At 41.4% G+C, this 15,020-nt stretch overlaps 1 protein-coding gene across 2 annotated transcripts in view; it reads left to right on the top strand.

The window, feature by feature from the left end:
* The first annotated feature begins 4,334 nt into the window (after nucleotides 1-4,334).
* The window catches only part of LOC132894124 (histone-lysine N-methyltransferase PRDM9-like), a 51,680-nt gene continuing 40,994 nt past the window's right edge, over nucleotides 4,335-15,020 (top strand). For both annotated transcript variants that reach the window (XM_060933469.1, XM_060933467.1), the window contains exon 1: nucleotides 4,335-4,429. The gene's annotated coding sequence lies outside the window, so the exon portion shown is untranslated. The remainder of the gene's footprint in view (nucleotides 4,430-15,020) is intronic.

The following is a 15,020-nucleotide window of genomic DNA, read 5'->3' as shown; positions in this document are numbered from 1 at the left end:
TTAATCTGTACTTTAGTCCAAGGGAAGAAAATCGCTTTTGTATCTGTATATGCGCCTTCCGTGTATGATGCCTCATTTTTCCCCTGGCTCTCAGCCACTCTATTACCATTCTCAGAGTATGAGCTGATTGTTGCAGGTGATATGAATGCAGTGCTTGATGTTAAAATAGATAGGTCTTCTCATCTAGTGTCTGCCGCACAACATCAGGCATCTAGTGACCATAATGCATTTTTGACTAACCTCAATCTTTTTGACGCATGGCGTTCACACCACCCAGATGTCAGAGATTACACCTTTTTCTCCTCTAGCCACAAAATTTTTTCCAGAATTGACCATGTTTTCCTATCACATTCTCTTAACACAGCTGTACATTCATGTTCCATTTTACCAATGACAATATCTGATCATAACCCTGTTCAAGTCGCAATTGATGTGGGGATCAAAGTTACAAAATCACCAAGGTGGAGATTTAACACTAGTCTTTTACAAAACGAAACATTTCTCACTGAATTTAAAACAGGACTACTTGACTTTTTAGCCATTAACAGAGACTCTGTTTCTGATCCTATATTTGTTTGGATGGCTACAAAAGGATTTATAAGGAGTTTCTGTATCTCCTTCTCATCTCACTTAAATAAAGTCAGAACCCAGAGAGTAAAAATGTTGGAACAACAATGCGATATACTTGAAGGTCAACTTAAAAAAAACCTATAGTCGGTCAGTAGAACACAGATTAACAGCAGCTAAACATGAACTGAATGATTTATTACAAAGAAAAGCAGAATTCCTCATTCATAGGGTTAGACAGAAATACTATTTTCATGGAAGCAGGCCTAGCAAACTTCTTGCATTGAAATTAAAACAATGTGAGAAATATACATCCATAAATTCTATTAGATCTCCTGAAAGGGAACTAGTTTTTGAGCCGAAATAAATAAATAAATTATTTAAGTCGTTTTATCAGGACTTGTATTCTTCTACTGGAACGTTTGAATTGGACAGATGCCATAAGTTTTTGGATGCCATAAATATCCCTTGTTTGGAACATTTAGACTCTGAAGAATTGGGTAAACCTATTTCTCTAGAAGAGCTCCTTAAAGCTGTGAAAAGTCTGACCAGGGGAAAAACACCTGGGCCGGACGGTATACCTCCAGAGTTGTTACTACAGTTTTGGGACAGCCTAGGCCCAGTATTGTTGGAGGCCATACATGCAGCGGTGGACCAGGGTTATTTTCATGACCATATGAATTCCGCACTCATATCTCTGCTACCAAAGAAAGGCAAAGATCATACTGAATGTGGCAATTATAGGCCTATTTCTTTAATAAACTCTGATCTCAAGTTATACTCCAAAATATTAGCCTCAAGATTGGATAATTATATGGGAAAGCTCATACATTTTGATCAGACAGGGTTTATGAAGGGACGATTAGCTGCAGATAATATACGTCGTTTGCTCCATATTATTGATCATTCTCATGAGGTGGATTCCCCATGTGCAGCTCTGTCACTAGACGCAGCTAAGGCGTTTGACACAATCAGTTGGGATTATTTGTGGGTAGTTATGGATAAATTTGGGTTGGGATCCAAGTTTTTTGATATGGTTAAAGTTCTATACAGAAACCCCTCAGCGATGGTATGCACAAATGGCCTACACTCTGATCCATTTTCAGTTTCTAGAGGTATACGTCAAGGCTCACCTCTTTCTCCTGCTTTATTTCTTCTGTCCATTGAACCGTTAGCACAGTATTTCAGACAATATCAGATTATTACACCTATCCAAATCAAGGGGTCAAGGCATGTGATATCCTTGTTTGCGGATGATATTATCTTATATATGTCAGATTTGCAGAAATCACTCAATGGTTTACTCCCCGTATTTGATGAATTTGAGGCTATATCTGGTTATAAAATCAACTGGGACAAGTCTGCTTTAATGCCACTCAATAACATGGCCAAGAACGTTGCAATACCCTCAGTGATTCCTGTAAAATTAGAGCTAACTTATTTAGGTATAAATGTTAAGACATCACTCCCTGAACTGATAAAGTGTAACTATGAAAAAATACTCAAAGATGTACAGCGGGATCTGGCCACTTGGAGCAAAATGTCAGGTTCCTTACAAACTAGAATCACTGTAATAAAAATGAATGTCCTGCCTCGAATAAATTTTATTAGCATGATGCTTCCACTGCCACCTCCGACTGACTATTGGAAAAGAGTAGATGCGCTTTTACGCAGGTTTATATGGGATGGGAAACACCCCAGAATACGTTTCTCCACTTTACAACGTTACAAGTCTGATGGGGGACTCTCACTGCCAAATTTCAAATTATATCATCAAGCTTTCCAGTTGCGTCCGGTGAAAATTTGGTTAGATTCATCGTCACTAACCTCTTGGAGGGAGATTGAAGAAGGCCTAGTGCATCCTATAAGACTCCAAGATGTGTTATTCTCCACTTTGTCTAAAACTAAACATATTGACTTTGGTCCTATAATACAGTATACAATTAGAAATTTCAGAAGAATAGAAAAACAGGTTAGATATGACAAGAAAGCAAACACACACACTCCTCTCTGGAATAATCATGGTCTGACTTCTGGAAAGATGCCTTTTCGATCTCAGTCATGGGTTTCTTGTGGTATTCATACACTGGGTGATATATATATAACAGGGATGGACTGATGAGTTTTCAAAATCTTTGTCAACTTTTTGATATTCCTAAATCTTCATTTTTCCTCTATCTTCAGTTGCGGTCAGCATTACGTGCCTATGGGGTACCATGGGATTCAAATGTGCAAATTCACCCGGTTATTTATAAATTACTGATCTCTCCCTGCAGAGGATTTGTCACCTTTTCATATAGATGGCTCTTAGAATTGTCCTACTTTACCATTTCAATAGAAGCTAAGTGGGAAAGCGATTTAGAGACAGACTCTATAGATTGGAAAGGGGTATGGGATAATATTTTCAGTGCATCAAAGAACCCTAATCATCAGCTGATTCATTTCAAGTTTTGTCACAGGGCATACTGGACACCCATTGATAGGTTCCATGCGAAGCACACGAAGAGTCTATGCTGTAGTCTATGTAATAAAGATATTCCAGGTACATATAAACATATGGTTTGGGATTGTGAGGAAGTTCAGTTCTTTTGGAAAGAGGTAACTTTTATTTTGTCTGAATTATTAGAATTAGATATTCCTTTACTACCAAGCTTGTACTGAATGATGACTCACAGTTTGAATGTACAGAGAGACAACGAAAAGTGTGGCTTGCAGGCCTAACAGCAGCGAAAAAACTCATTGTTCAGAGGTGGCTTCCCCCACACAAACTTCCTATTAAAAAGTGGCTGTTGTATTTTCAAGATGTTATAATGATGGAATTATCCACGGCAAGAATCCATGGGGCAAGAGTCTCAACAATACAAATGTGGGAAAAAACGGCAGAGGGGGTTACAGACTTATTGGCGAATCATGCACAATGAAATATCTCACATGCCTTTTTTTTTCCTTTCCTTCTTCCATTTTGATATTTGATGTCATTATAGCATAAGGTAAATATCATGCTTTGACTATTGTTAGTCAACTCTTTCTTTTATTTCATTTATGACTTATTGGGTCATGTGATGTGTATCTAAGGTTGGGGGTGGGTGTTGATCACTGACTTTGTAATGTTACTGTCTCCCATCTTGGGATCTTGTTCTTAAATAAAAAACAGTGAATCTTAAAAAAAAATAATATACAATCTACATCAAAGGATTTATTTCTCACTGGGCGTCTGCTAGTATTAGATTAGTGAAAACCACAGAATGCAGTGCAGTCAGTCAGAGCCAAAGACAATGCGATAATATAAAGATGATCGATTAAAAGCTTCTGTGCTGAAGAAAAATACAATGGAATCAGTAACTGGACATATAAAGGCAATCTAATACGATCACATTTCAGCTTACATCCGATATTTGGACAATGAAAATGATTATACTGCCCAATATTTGTTTTTGTACCGTTATCAGCAACGTGAGCCTCACCGCTGAGATGCATGCTGGGATTTGGGAAAGGGGCTAATGGAGACACTGCTACGGGGGGAAATGTTTATTTACATTTTTTTTAAAAAAACAATTGGACTGGAAAGACGGCTTTAAAATGAAATGACAAGAATATAGAAAATAAATCTGTCGATTGCAGTAATGCAACATTGTGGATGCCAACTGCCGTAAAACCCCAAAGAAGAAGACAGGCGTCCTGCACCCTGAAACTCCACTCCAGTCCAGGTGGTGGCGGTAACGCGTCCAGTAAGCTGTTTCTCCAACTGCCAGAAAACATTAGAGAAGAAAAAGCCGCTGCTTGCCTGAACAACTTTAGCCCCTCGATTTATAAAAATAAAAGCACGTTATTGTGTCTGGCTCTGAGGATTTAAAACACTGAGGTAAGTTAAACTGAAGCTGTGTGGCCGAATCCCAAATGCATCTCCACTTCACTTTTTAAGTGAACTACATTCACTATGAAATTATGCCATGTACTCTCGATGTAGTGCACTATTTATCCACTCAGGACAGATTTGTAGTTCGGCTAACCTATTTAGTTGTATGTTGAAATTATTTAAATAATCTTAACTTGAAGTCCCCTATCCATCAGGGGTTTTTATTTATTTAGCTAAATTGCGCGATTCCGATTTTATTTCTCCCAATAACGGCTATATTTCTCGCAATTCCGACTTGATTTCTCGCAGATTTTTTTCTTGTATTTTTTTTTAGCCAATCAGGCAGCTTCATCCCTTCTGCAGTATGTTAATCAGAAAGTTTTACACATTGAAAATGGGTGTAATCATCATCATCTTCTTTTGGCTGCTCCCGATTAGGGGTCGCCACAGCGGATCTTTCGTCTCCACTGCTCCCTGTCTTCTGCATCCTTCTCTAACACACCTGCCACTTTCATGTCCTCTCTCACCACATCCATGTATCTCCTCTTTGGCCTTCCTTGTTTTCGTTTGCTTGGCAGCTCCATCCTCAACATTCTCCTTCCCTCATGCTCTGCATCTCTTCTCAGGATGTGCCCATACCATCTCAGTCTCATCTCTCTTAGCTTAATTCCCAAGCTCTCCACATGTGCTGTCCCTCTGATGTGCTCGTTCCTTATCCTGTCCAACCTTGTCACTCCCATCGCAAACCTTAACATCCTCAACTCCACCACCTCCAACTTTGCTTCCTGTCTCTTCATTAAGGGTACGGTCTCCAATCCATGCGTCACAGCTGGTCTCACTACTGTCTTATATATCTTACCTTTCATGTTTGCTGGGACTTTCCTATCACAAATGACTCCTGAAATCCTTCTCCAACTGCTCCACCCTGCCTGCACTCTCTTTCTCACCTCACTATTGCAGCCCCCATTTTCCTGCACAGTTGACCCCAGGTACTTGAATTCACCAATTTTGTCTACTCCTTGCATCTTCACTACACTCTCATCCCCATTCTCACTGATGCACATGTATTCTGTTTTGCTACTGCTCACTTTCATTCCTCTTCATTCCAATGTCTCCATCTCTCCAAACCCAACTCAACCTCCTTTCTACTTTCATCACAATATCGTCTGCAAACATCATGTTCCATGGTGACTCTTGCCTCACTTCGTCCGTCAAGCTATCCATCACTATGGCAAACAAGAAAGGACTCAAAGCAGATCCTTGATGGACTCCCACCTTCGCCTTGAACCATTCAGTCTTTCCAACCGCACACCACTGCTGTTTCACTGTTCTCATCAGTGTTTCCCCTAGAAAATGTTTGAAGGTGCGGTGGCAAGACCTGCGCTCAGACGTCCCACCCCAGTACGAGGATAAAAACAGCCAACAGCACAGAAGGCTATACATAGATTAATCCATCGGTCATGACTTTAGCCCACAACATGCCAGCACATAACTGCGCAGAATAAAATGCTAAAACAGCCAACAGTACACAACAAAAAGCACCTCGGTAGTAGGCTAACTCAACTTAAACAACTTGCTTGTATCAGTACCAATGCAGTATAGAAACATTGAAAACAGAGGAAGCAGTGCACTCGGCGGTGCTCATAGAAGTAACCAATGACTTACCCTTAAAACTTCCCAAAGGCCTGCCTGCGTCTGTCATTGGCCTGCACGAACTCCTTTGCGATGGCTGTCATGTCAGTTTGTTCCAGAATGTCACGGTGAATATGGCAGTTCATCAAGTCATTCAGTCTCTTTTGTGTCATTGTGGATCGGAGGTATGATTTCAGTCGACGAAATGTGGAAAACGAATGCTCTGCTGATGCCGAGGGCACGAAGGCCAAAAGCCAGGGCACCGAGGCCATAAAATAAAACAATGATTTTAAGTTCATGTCTATAATGAATTTAATTTAAGGACTAATGACTCTTCTTAGGAAGATTGGAGTCCCGGTCAAAACTATCAAGCAGGTAAAGAAACATCTACAATATTATGTCTGAAGATAAAATATTGAACATATCTAAACTTATCAATCCATCACTCACTTCAAAAATTGTAAAACTTATTAAACCTATATCCTCCCATAATTTTTGTTCAATTGACACCAAATGTGCAAAAGCATCTTCAGACTGTACTACTACGCAGATTTTTGATTAATCAAAACTGAGCCTGGAGTCCATCAAAATGTTTGACTGTAAATGGAACATATACTAGCATGCAGGCTACTGATTAACCCATAAGAGCCCAGACCGATTTCTCAATCAAGGAAAATTATTGAGGAAATAAAATGAACTAAATAGACGAGAAAACATTTCTGACCTTTTATTTTTTAAAATAGCACTTTCATGTCTCAAGATCTGAAATATTAAATTGCAAATTTGCAGAACACTGCAACACTATTACACTGTTAACCCAAAAGTTCATTCTATGCAAACAGTTTGAGTAAATTCCACTTTTAAAGATTAGTTTTATTGCATTACTTAAACAGTATGAGTATATGAAGAGTATATGAGACAGTCATTGGGTGTACTCATTTTTGTAATTTAAACAAACTAAAACTATCATGTTTTACCTCAGGCCACAGTGCTGCCCTGTTGTGATCGGCTCAAAACTCAAGACAAGCTGAGGTGACAGCTACAGAGGAAGTTGCGCCATTTTCTAATTTACACAGAGCAATTTAAGGTCTTTGCACTTTTGACAGCAAGCTAATTAGCATGTTAGCGGCTACAGTCGGTACTCGGCACGTTAAAAGTGGGTCAACGTTGTAACGACATAACGCTACTGTACAAGCAATGCTTATTTAATGGTAACAAACTTAAGCCCTATATGTTGAAATTCCTGTCTTATTCGTTCGTTAATTTATCTCACAGTCTTACCTCAGGGGCGGCACGGTGGTGTAGTGGTTAGCGCTGTCGCCTCACAGCAAGAAGGTCCTGGGTTCGAGCCCCGGGGCCGGCGAGGGCCTTTCTGTGCGGAGTTTGCATGTTCTCCCCGTGTCCGCGTGGGTTTCCTCCGGGTGCTCCGGTTTCCCCCACAGTCCAAAGACATGCAGGTTAGGTTAACTGGTGACTCTAAATTGACCGTAGGTGTGAATGTGAGTGTGAATGGTTGTCTGTGTCTATGTGTCAGCCCTGTGATGACCTGGCGACTTGTCCAGGGTGTACCCCGCCTTTCGCCTGTAGTCAGCTGGGATAGGCTCCAGCTTGCCTGCGACCCTGTAGAAGGATAAAGCGGCTAGAGATGATGAGATGATAATGAGTCTTACCTCAGTCAACTTCTTTCCTCCTTCTGTGAAAATTCAACGTCTCAGACGCGGACACAAGTGGGCGGGAGATGCGTTTGATTAAGTCTTCTGATTGGCTGGTGATAGATTGGTGGGCAGGGGATGCGTTTGATTAAGTCTCCTGATTGGCTGGTGATAGATTGGTGTCATTATGGCGCGTCGGAGCGGTTCATGCCAGGCTCGAGTCCGCTCAATGTCAAATATTGGTTTAGCGTATTTTTTAAAATAATTTTCAAAAATAATTTTCAAAAAGTTACCCGGGCCACGGCCCCCCTTCAGGAATTCCTGAAGGTGCGGCGGCCCGCTGCAGCCAATTGTACATAGCGGAAACACTGCTCATACATGTCTTGCACCACTCTAATATACTTCTCATTTACTCCACTCTTTCTCATACAATACCATAACTCTTCTCTCGGCACTCTATTGTATGCCTTCTCCAGGTCTGCAAACACAATGTAGCTTTCTCTGGCCTTCCCTGTACTTCTCCATGAACATTCTTAAAGCAAAAATTGCATCCAACGTGCTCTTCCTTGGCATAAACCCATATTGCTGTTCACAGATTACTACCTCTCTTCTCGATCTCGCCTCCAATACCCTTTCCCATAGCTTCATGGTGTGGCCCATCAATTTTTTCCCTCTGTAATTACTGCAGCTCTGTACATCTCCCTTATTCTTGTATATTGGGACTAGCACACACTCTCCATTCATTTGGCATTTTCTCATTCTCTAGGATCTTATTTAACAATCTCGTTAGGAACTCCACAGCCGTCTCACCCAAACATCTCCAAGCCTCATTCGGGATACCATCTGGTCCAACTGTTTTCCCAGTCTTCGTTCTTTTCATGCCTGCCCTCACCTTATCCTTACGAACCAACTCTGCTTCCTGATTTGCTGTCTCCATTGAATCTGACCTTTTCTCTCTTGGATTCTCCTAGTTTAATAAATCCTCAAAATACTCTTTCCACCTTCTTAATACACTCTCTTTGTCAGCACATTTCCATTTCCATCTTTCATCACTCTTCCCTGCTGTACATCCCTCGCTTCCCTGTTTCTCTGCCTAGCTAGTCTGTACAGGTCTTTCCTTCTTTGGTCTTCAGTCTTTCGTACAACTACTGGTATGCATCTGCTTTCGCCTTCGCTACTGCTCTTTTTGCCTTCTATCTTGTCTCTCTGTATAACCGCCTGCTTTCCTCATCTCTCTGATCATCCCAATGCTTCTTTGCTAGCCTCTTCTCTTTTATAATTTCCTGCACTTCTTTGTTCCACCACCATGTCTCCTTGTCTTCCTTCCTCCTTCCCGATGACCACCCTAGCACCTTCCTTGCTGTCTCTTACTCGTACAGCAGTAGTATTACCCCTTCTGCAGAGTATGTAGTAAAATGGATGCAATCATAGGTGACTATTTTACGCATGGTTTCCCGAACCGGGAGCTCTTGTTACTGAAAGAATCGTATGGTATTGAGTTCTAAGCCTCTGATCCGTGGAGAGAGTGAGAGAGAGAGAATTCTGTCTAACGGTTAGCTCTGGCAGCAACAAAACCTGTTACTTTAACTCAAGGCTAAAAGCCCAACTCTCAAATCTTTGCATCCTGTTTTCGCTGTGGTTTTATTCTTAAAGTTATGACCAGAAGCGATTTGTATCTCCACCGCTTTGATGCTTCTTTCAGGATATTGGTCTTCTTGCTGCTATTCTTCATCTCCCATGCTGTCTTCTGTTTACAAAACAAGTTACACCTCCAAGATGTGTAGATTGTTCACAGAGTGTCATCCTTATCGTGTCATAACTGATAACGCAATAGCTTAGTTCATGTGGAGTAGGAACGTTTGGACAGCATTATTATTACCTCTGCCAGGGAGGTTGTGTATTCAGTGCAGTTTTTTTTTTTTTTGTTCTTTTGTCCAATCGGGTCAATTTATTTATATAATGCTTTTAACAATAGATATTGTTGCAAACTAGCTTTACAGAAAAATACAGATTTTAAACATGTGAATTAATTAACATATCCCTAATAAGCAAGCCTGAGGCAACAATGGCAAGGAAACACTCCCTGAGATGACATGAGGAAGAAACCTCAAAAGGGAACCCATCCTCATTTGGGTGATGACAGGTCACGTGATTCTAAATAACTCACTTCTGTAAGTGTCCTATATGGTTAAAAAAATGCAATTGTGTAACCAGAAAATTCATTATAGTTTTAACATGCAGTCTGTTTTGTTGATATTACCAACTGTTCATTGATGGAGACTTGAGTGTCAAACTGTTCCTGACAACTGCAGTCCTAAAGTGTATATTTAGACCCGGGGCTCGACATTAATGGTAGTCCAACTGTCTGGGATGACCAAATGTTTGACCCAGATAAGTCAAATCCGCATGTGCCTGTCATACGGACAAATTGAATATTTGTTGAAAATCACCAATTTAATCATAATTATTCAAAAGTTTCAACAAAACTAGTTCAAACACCTCAATCCAGCTGTGTTCGTGAGGTCTTGAGGATAGTTGGGGGTGTTTTTTTTTTTTTTTAAAGAGGGAGTAAAATTTAATGTAATAAAAAGAAAATAAGAATGTGATGGAGTGTTCTGCAGAATATACAAAATATACAGAATATGTATAAATATATTGCACTATAATGAATGTGTTGAAATGTATATTACATTAAAATTGGATTGCACAAGGGAAAGATGTATTGCCATGTTGCCCACAGAATATATTGCACTGTAATTAGTGTATTGAAATGAATATTGCACTATAATTAGGTTGCATAAACGGGTATAATTGCTGTAGAAATGTATTGTACAGTTGTGGTCAGAAGTTGACATACAGTGACATGAATGTCATGGCAATATTTGGGCTTTCTGTAATTTCTTTGAACTGTTCTTTTATTGTGGCAGAATGACACCTTTTAATTAAAAAAAACCCACTAGAATTTGGTGCACAAGTTTTAATTTTCTTTGGGTTTTCTGAAATCAACCCAGGGTCAAAATTATACATGCAGGGTAAAAATTTACATACGCTCACTTGGATTATTAATTCAGAGGTGCTGAAACTTCCAAAATGTCTTATCTTACCAAGGCTGAGGTCTCTTAACTTCCTGTTAGTGATCATGATTGACTACAGCTGGTAGCGTCTCTGTGACTTCATAAAAAGGGTTTGTTTACAGCACTCATTGGATTGACCAACACACAGTAAAATGGGAAAGTCCAAGGAGCTCAGTGCAGATCTGAGAAAGAGGATCGCAGATGTACACAACTCCGGAATGTCTCTTGGAGCCATTTTTAAACAACTGCAGATGCTGTACTTGCTGTAACGCATCGAGAGCTTGCAGCTGATGTACAGCACGGGATGTTCCTCGCCCTCCACCTTCTGGGACAAAACGGCCCCTGGCCCCAGGCCTCTGTCCGATGCGTCCATGTGTAAAACAAAGGGGAGAGAGAAGTCAGGGGAGTGTAAAAGTGGCCCCCCACCAGTGTTGTGCATGAACGCGTTCACTGAACACGCTCGTTTTTCCATGAACTTTGAACTGAACGCAACAACTTTGTAATGAAAGAACTTGAACGTGAATTCGTTCAAATTATGCGACATGAACGACAAACATGAAGATGAACGAAACATGAAACCTGATGAATCGAGTGGCACGTCTACTTGCAAGATATTTTACGTTCTACTACTTCACTGTCAGTCTGATGATGATGTCACTCACTGCCCTGAGGTGCCACGTGTGTGCAATGCATCATGGATAACGTAGTGTGAAGCCGGAGATAGTGGATGGCTCTATGATTTGGCTCCATACTACGTTACCCATGATGCAGCAGAGCAGAGTAGGCGTAACCCAGCGTTCCCTAGCTACAGGCAGCAGACAGCGCGCACACCACAGCCGGCACACACTCACAGCAACATGGCCAGTGAAAGTTCAAGTAGCGTCACGGAGAACACAGATGAGTACAATGCCAAATAATTTTAGAAATTTGATTGTTGTGTGCATACACAGATGTGTACTGAAGAATGAGGCTATCTGAAGTTTTCCTGTTTTGTATTTTGAGAAATAAAAAGCCCTTGAGCATGCATCCCTCTGTCTGATCAATATGGTTGATATGGTCAATGCTGTTGATATGGATCTTAAAATAGCACTCCTTCAGTGTATATACATATTGGCAGTCATCTTTTTAGAAACACACATTTATGAGGAAGTCTAGTTGTCGTTTATTCGAAGTTACTGTTAGTTGAAACTGAAGGCATTTGTTTGAAGTCACGTGTAACGTTTTGGTAGCAGTGGTTGAGTCAGTGAAGAAATCAAAATATTTTGTCCTTTTTTCCATATATAGTATGTACAATAACTTCCATTTTGTGTGATAGAATATAATATCTATGTGAGTAGTTTTGAGCTAGAATGTAGCATATGATTTTAGTCTTTATTTTCATATCCCACCTAAAAGTAAAATGAACTGAACTTTGAACTAGTTCAGAATTAAAACTGTGAACTATGAACGTGAACAGTTCACTTTTAACATGTTTGAACTGAACTTGAACTAGTTCAAAAAAAGTGTGAACTTGCACAACACTCCCCCCCACACAGTGCAGCTTTTACCTTAGTGAAAGCCTGTTGGCACTGCTTCGTCCACTGGACCGGATCTGGTGCTCCCTTTCTAGTGAGATCAGTTAGTGGGCTGGTGACATCCGAATAATTAGGTATGAACCTACTAGGGCTGCACAATATATCGAAAAAGTATCGATATCGCGATATCATAGTTTGCGATACACATACCGCAAAAATTACATAAATTTCGATAAAAGGCACATTTTTCTGTACCGTCCAATCACATTTGAATGTCGTCAAGCGCCGCGGGATAACTCCGCCCCCTATTGCAAAACAAGTAAAAGCCTCGTGGTGATGGCGGAAGGCGGGAGCAAGTGTGGTGAGACAAACTTGTGTGAGGAGGAACTGGTTTCCAAAAAAAAAAAAAATATGCACATCTGCTATTTGGAAGTACTTTGGATTCAGGAGGGGTGATGTACTGCAAACTCGGGTACTTTGCAAGACATGTACCTGTAAAACAGTGGTGGGGCAGCTCACTGGGACAAACACTGCTGTACAGAAGCATAAAAACATAAAATCGCGCGCTCTCTCTCTCACACACACTACCGCTCGCTCACACACACTACCGCTCTCACTCTCTCTCTCTCACACACACATACTACCGCTCTCACTCTCTCTCTCACACACACACACACGCTCACTCACACACACTCTCTCTCTCTCTCTCTCTCTCTCACACACACACACACTACCGCTCGCTCACTCACACACTACCACTCGCTCACACACACTACCGCTCTCACTCACTCTCTCTCTCACACACACACACACACTACCGCTCGCTCTCTCTCTCTCTCTCTCACACACACACACACACACACACACACCACACCACTGCTCTCTCACCCGCATGTGTTATTAACAGATTGTGTTTGAGTTTATGGTGAATCTGTGTCGCTCACCTTCATCTCCCGGGAGCCGCTGAAATTGCCATTTTGAATGCTTTATGTTAATGTAATGTAGTTTTCAGTTTTTTGTTTACTTCAACTTAAGACATTTTCTGCTGTGCTCACAAAAATTAAGAGATTTAAAGATGATTGATGGACACCATTGCAGGTGTAGCCATGTTTTTCCAATAAAAAATAATGTTGGAATGGAAGCAATGCATTGGGTGTTTTTTTTTTTTAATGCTAGATACAGGGCAGAACGGCGAGTAGAGGTAAGAAAAACGTTATATATTTAATTATCGTGATACATATCGATATCGAGATATTCAGTCATGTTATCGAATATCGCATATTTTTCTGATATCGTGCAGCCCTAGAACCTACGATAGTAGCCAGCCAGCCCCAGGAACTGTCTCCCCTCCTTTTTGGTCTTGGGCCTCAGGAAGGCTGCAATCGCTGCAGTCTTGTTAATTTGGGGACGCACCTGCCCATGACCTAGGTGGAAACCCAGATACCATACTTCCACCCGCCCAATTGCACACTTTTTCGGGTTAGCTATGAGACCTGCATGCCTCAGCACCTCTTGGATGGCCCTAAGGTGTTCCAGGTGCCACGGCCAATCATTGCTATAAATAATGATGTCGGCAAGCTATGCTGCCGCATAGGTGGCGTGAGGGCAGGGGATCTTGTCCATGAGCCAGTGGAACGTAGCGGGAGTCCCAAGTAACCCAAAAGGAAGCGTGACAAATTGGTGGAACCCAAACGGTGTGGAAAAGGCAGTTTTCTCCTGGGATAGAGGAGTCAAGGGGATCTGCCAATATCCCTTCGTTCGATCCAGTGTCGAATAAAAGCGAGTAGCGCCTAACCAATCGAGCAACTCATCAATGCAAGGCATTGGATATGCATCAAATTTAGACTATCGCACTGACTCTTCTATAGTCCACACAGAACCAGACCGACCTGTCAGTCTTGGGGAAACAGGACCACCGGGCTGCTCCAGTCACTGTGGGACTCCTCGATTATGCCCATTTCGAGCATGGCTTTGAGTTCATCCTGAATCAACCTTTTTTTTTTTTTTTTTTTTTTTTACATTTATTGTTTGGGCAAGCGGTTTGGGCAAGCGGTAAGGGTGGCTACGCACCACCAACCCCGGGGGCGTCTCAGTGTGGTGTTCTATGAGGTGGGTGTGGCTGGGAAGGGGCAAGAACACATTGGAAAATTCCTTCTGCAACTTGGCCACCTCTTGGGGGAGAGTTGGACTTAAACATCTGACCAAAAGTGGGTGTTACATGCACTCCTAAGTAAACGAAACCGGTGGGAGACCAGCGGAACGGGAAGGGCTCAGCCATATCTGGAACACATGTTAATGACCCTAGGGGCATAGCCTCGGATATTGTAAAGTTAATTTTATATCCCGAAAAGACGCTGAATGACGAAATGACCTTAATCAGGCTGGGAACAGAAGTTTGGGGTTGTGATAAATGTATCAAAATGTCATCCACGTATAAAGTAATTTTTGTGTTCCTTTTCACCAATGAAAATACCAGAAATTAAAGTGTTTTGCCTTACTGCTTGGGCCAGCGGCTCAATAGCAATATCAAAGAGCAGGGGGCTGAGAGGGTCGCCCTGTCTATTCCCGCGGTGGAGGGGGAAGTTGTCGGATCTCGGTCCATTAGTCAGAACCACTGCCATCAGAGAATTATACAGAACCCTAATCCAATTCACAAAATTATCGCCTAGACCAAATTCCTCCAGAGCATAGAACAAATACGACCACTCGACCCAGTCAGACCCTT

This window comes from Neoarius graeffei, chromosome 11 (assembly GCF_027579695.1).
Source record: "Neoarius graeffei isolate fNeoGra1 chromosome 11, fNeoGra1.pri, whole genome shotgun sequence".
NCBI lineage: Eukaryota > Metazoa > Chordata > Actinopteri > Siluriformes > Ariidae > Neoarius > Neoarius graeffei.
The sequence above is the reverse complement of the archived record's forward strand: the minus strand, read 5'-3'. Positions and strand labels throughout refer to the sequence as shown.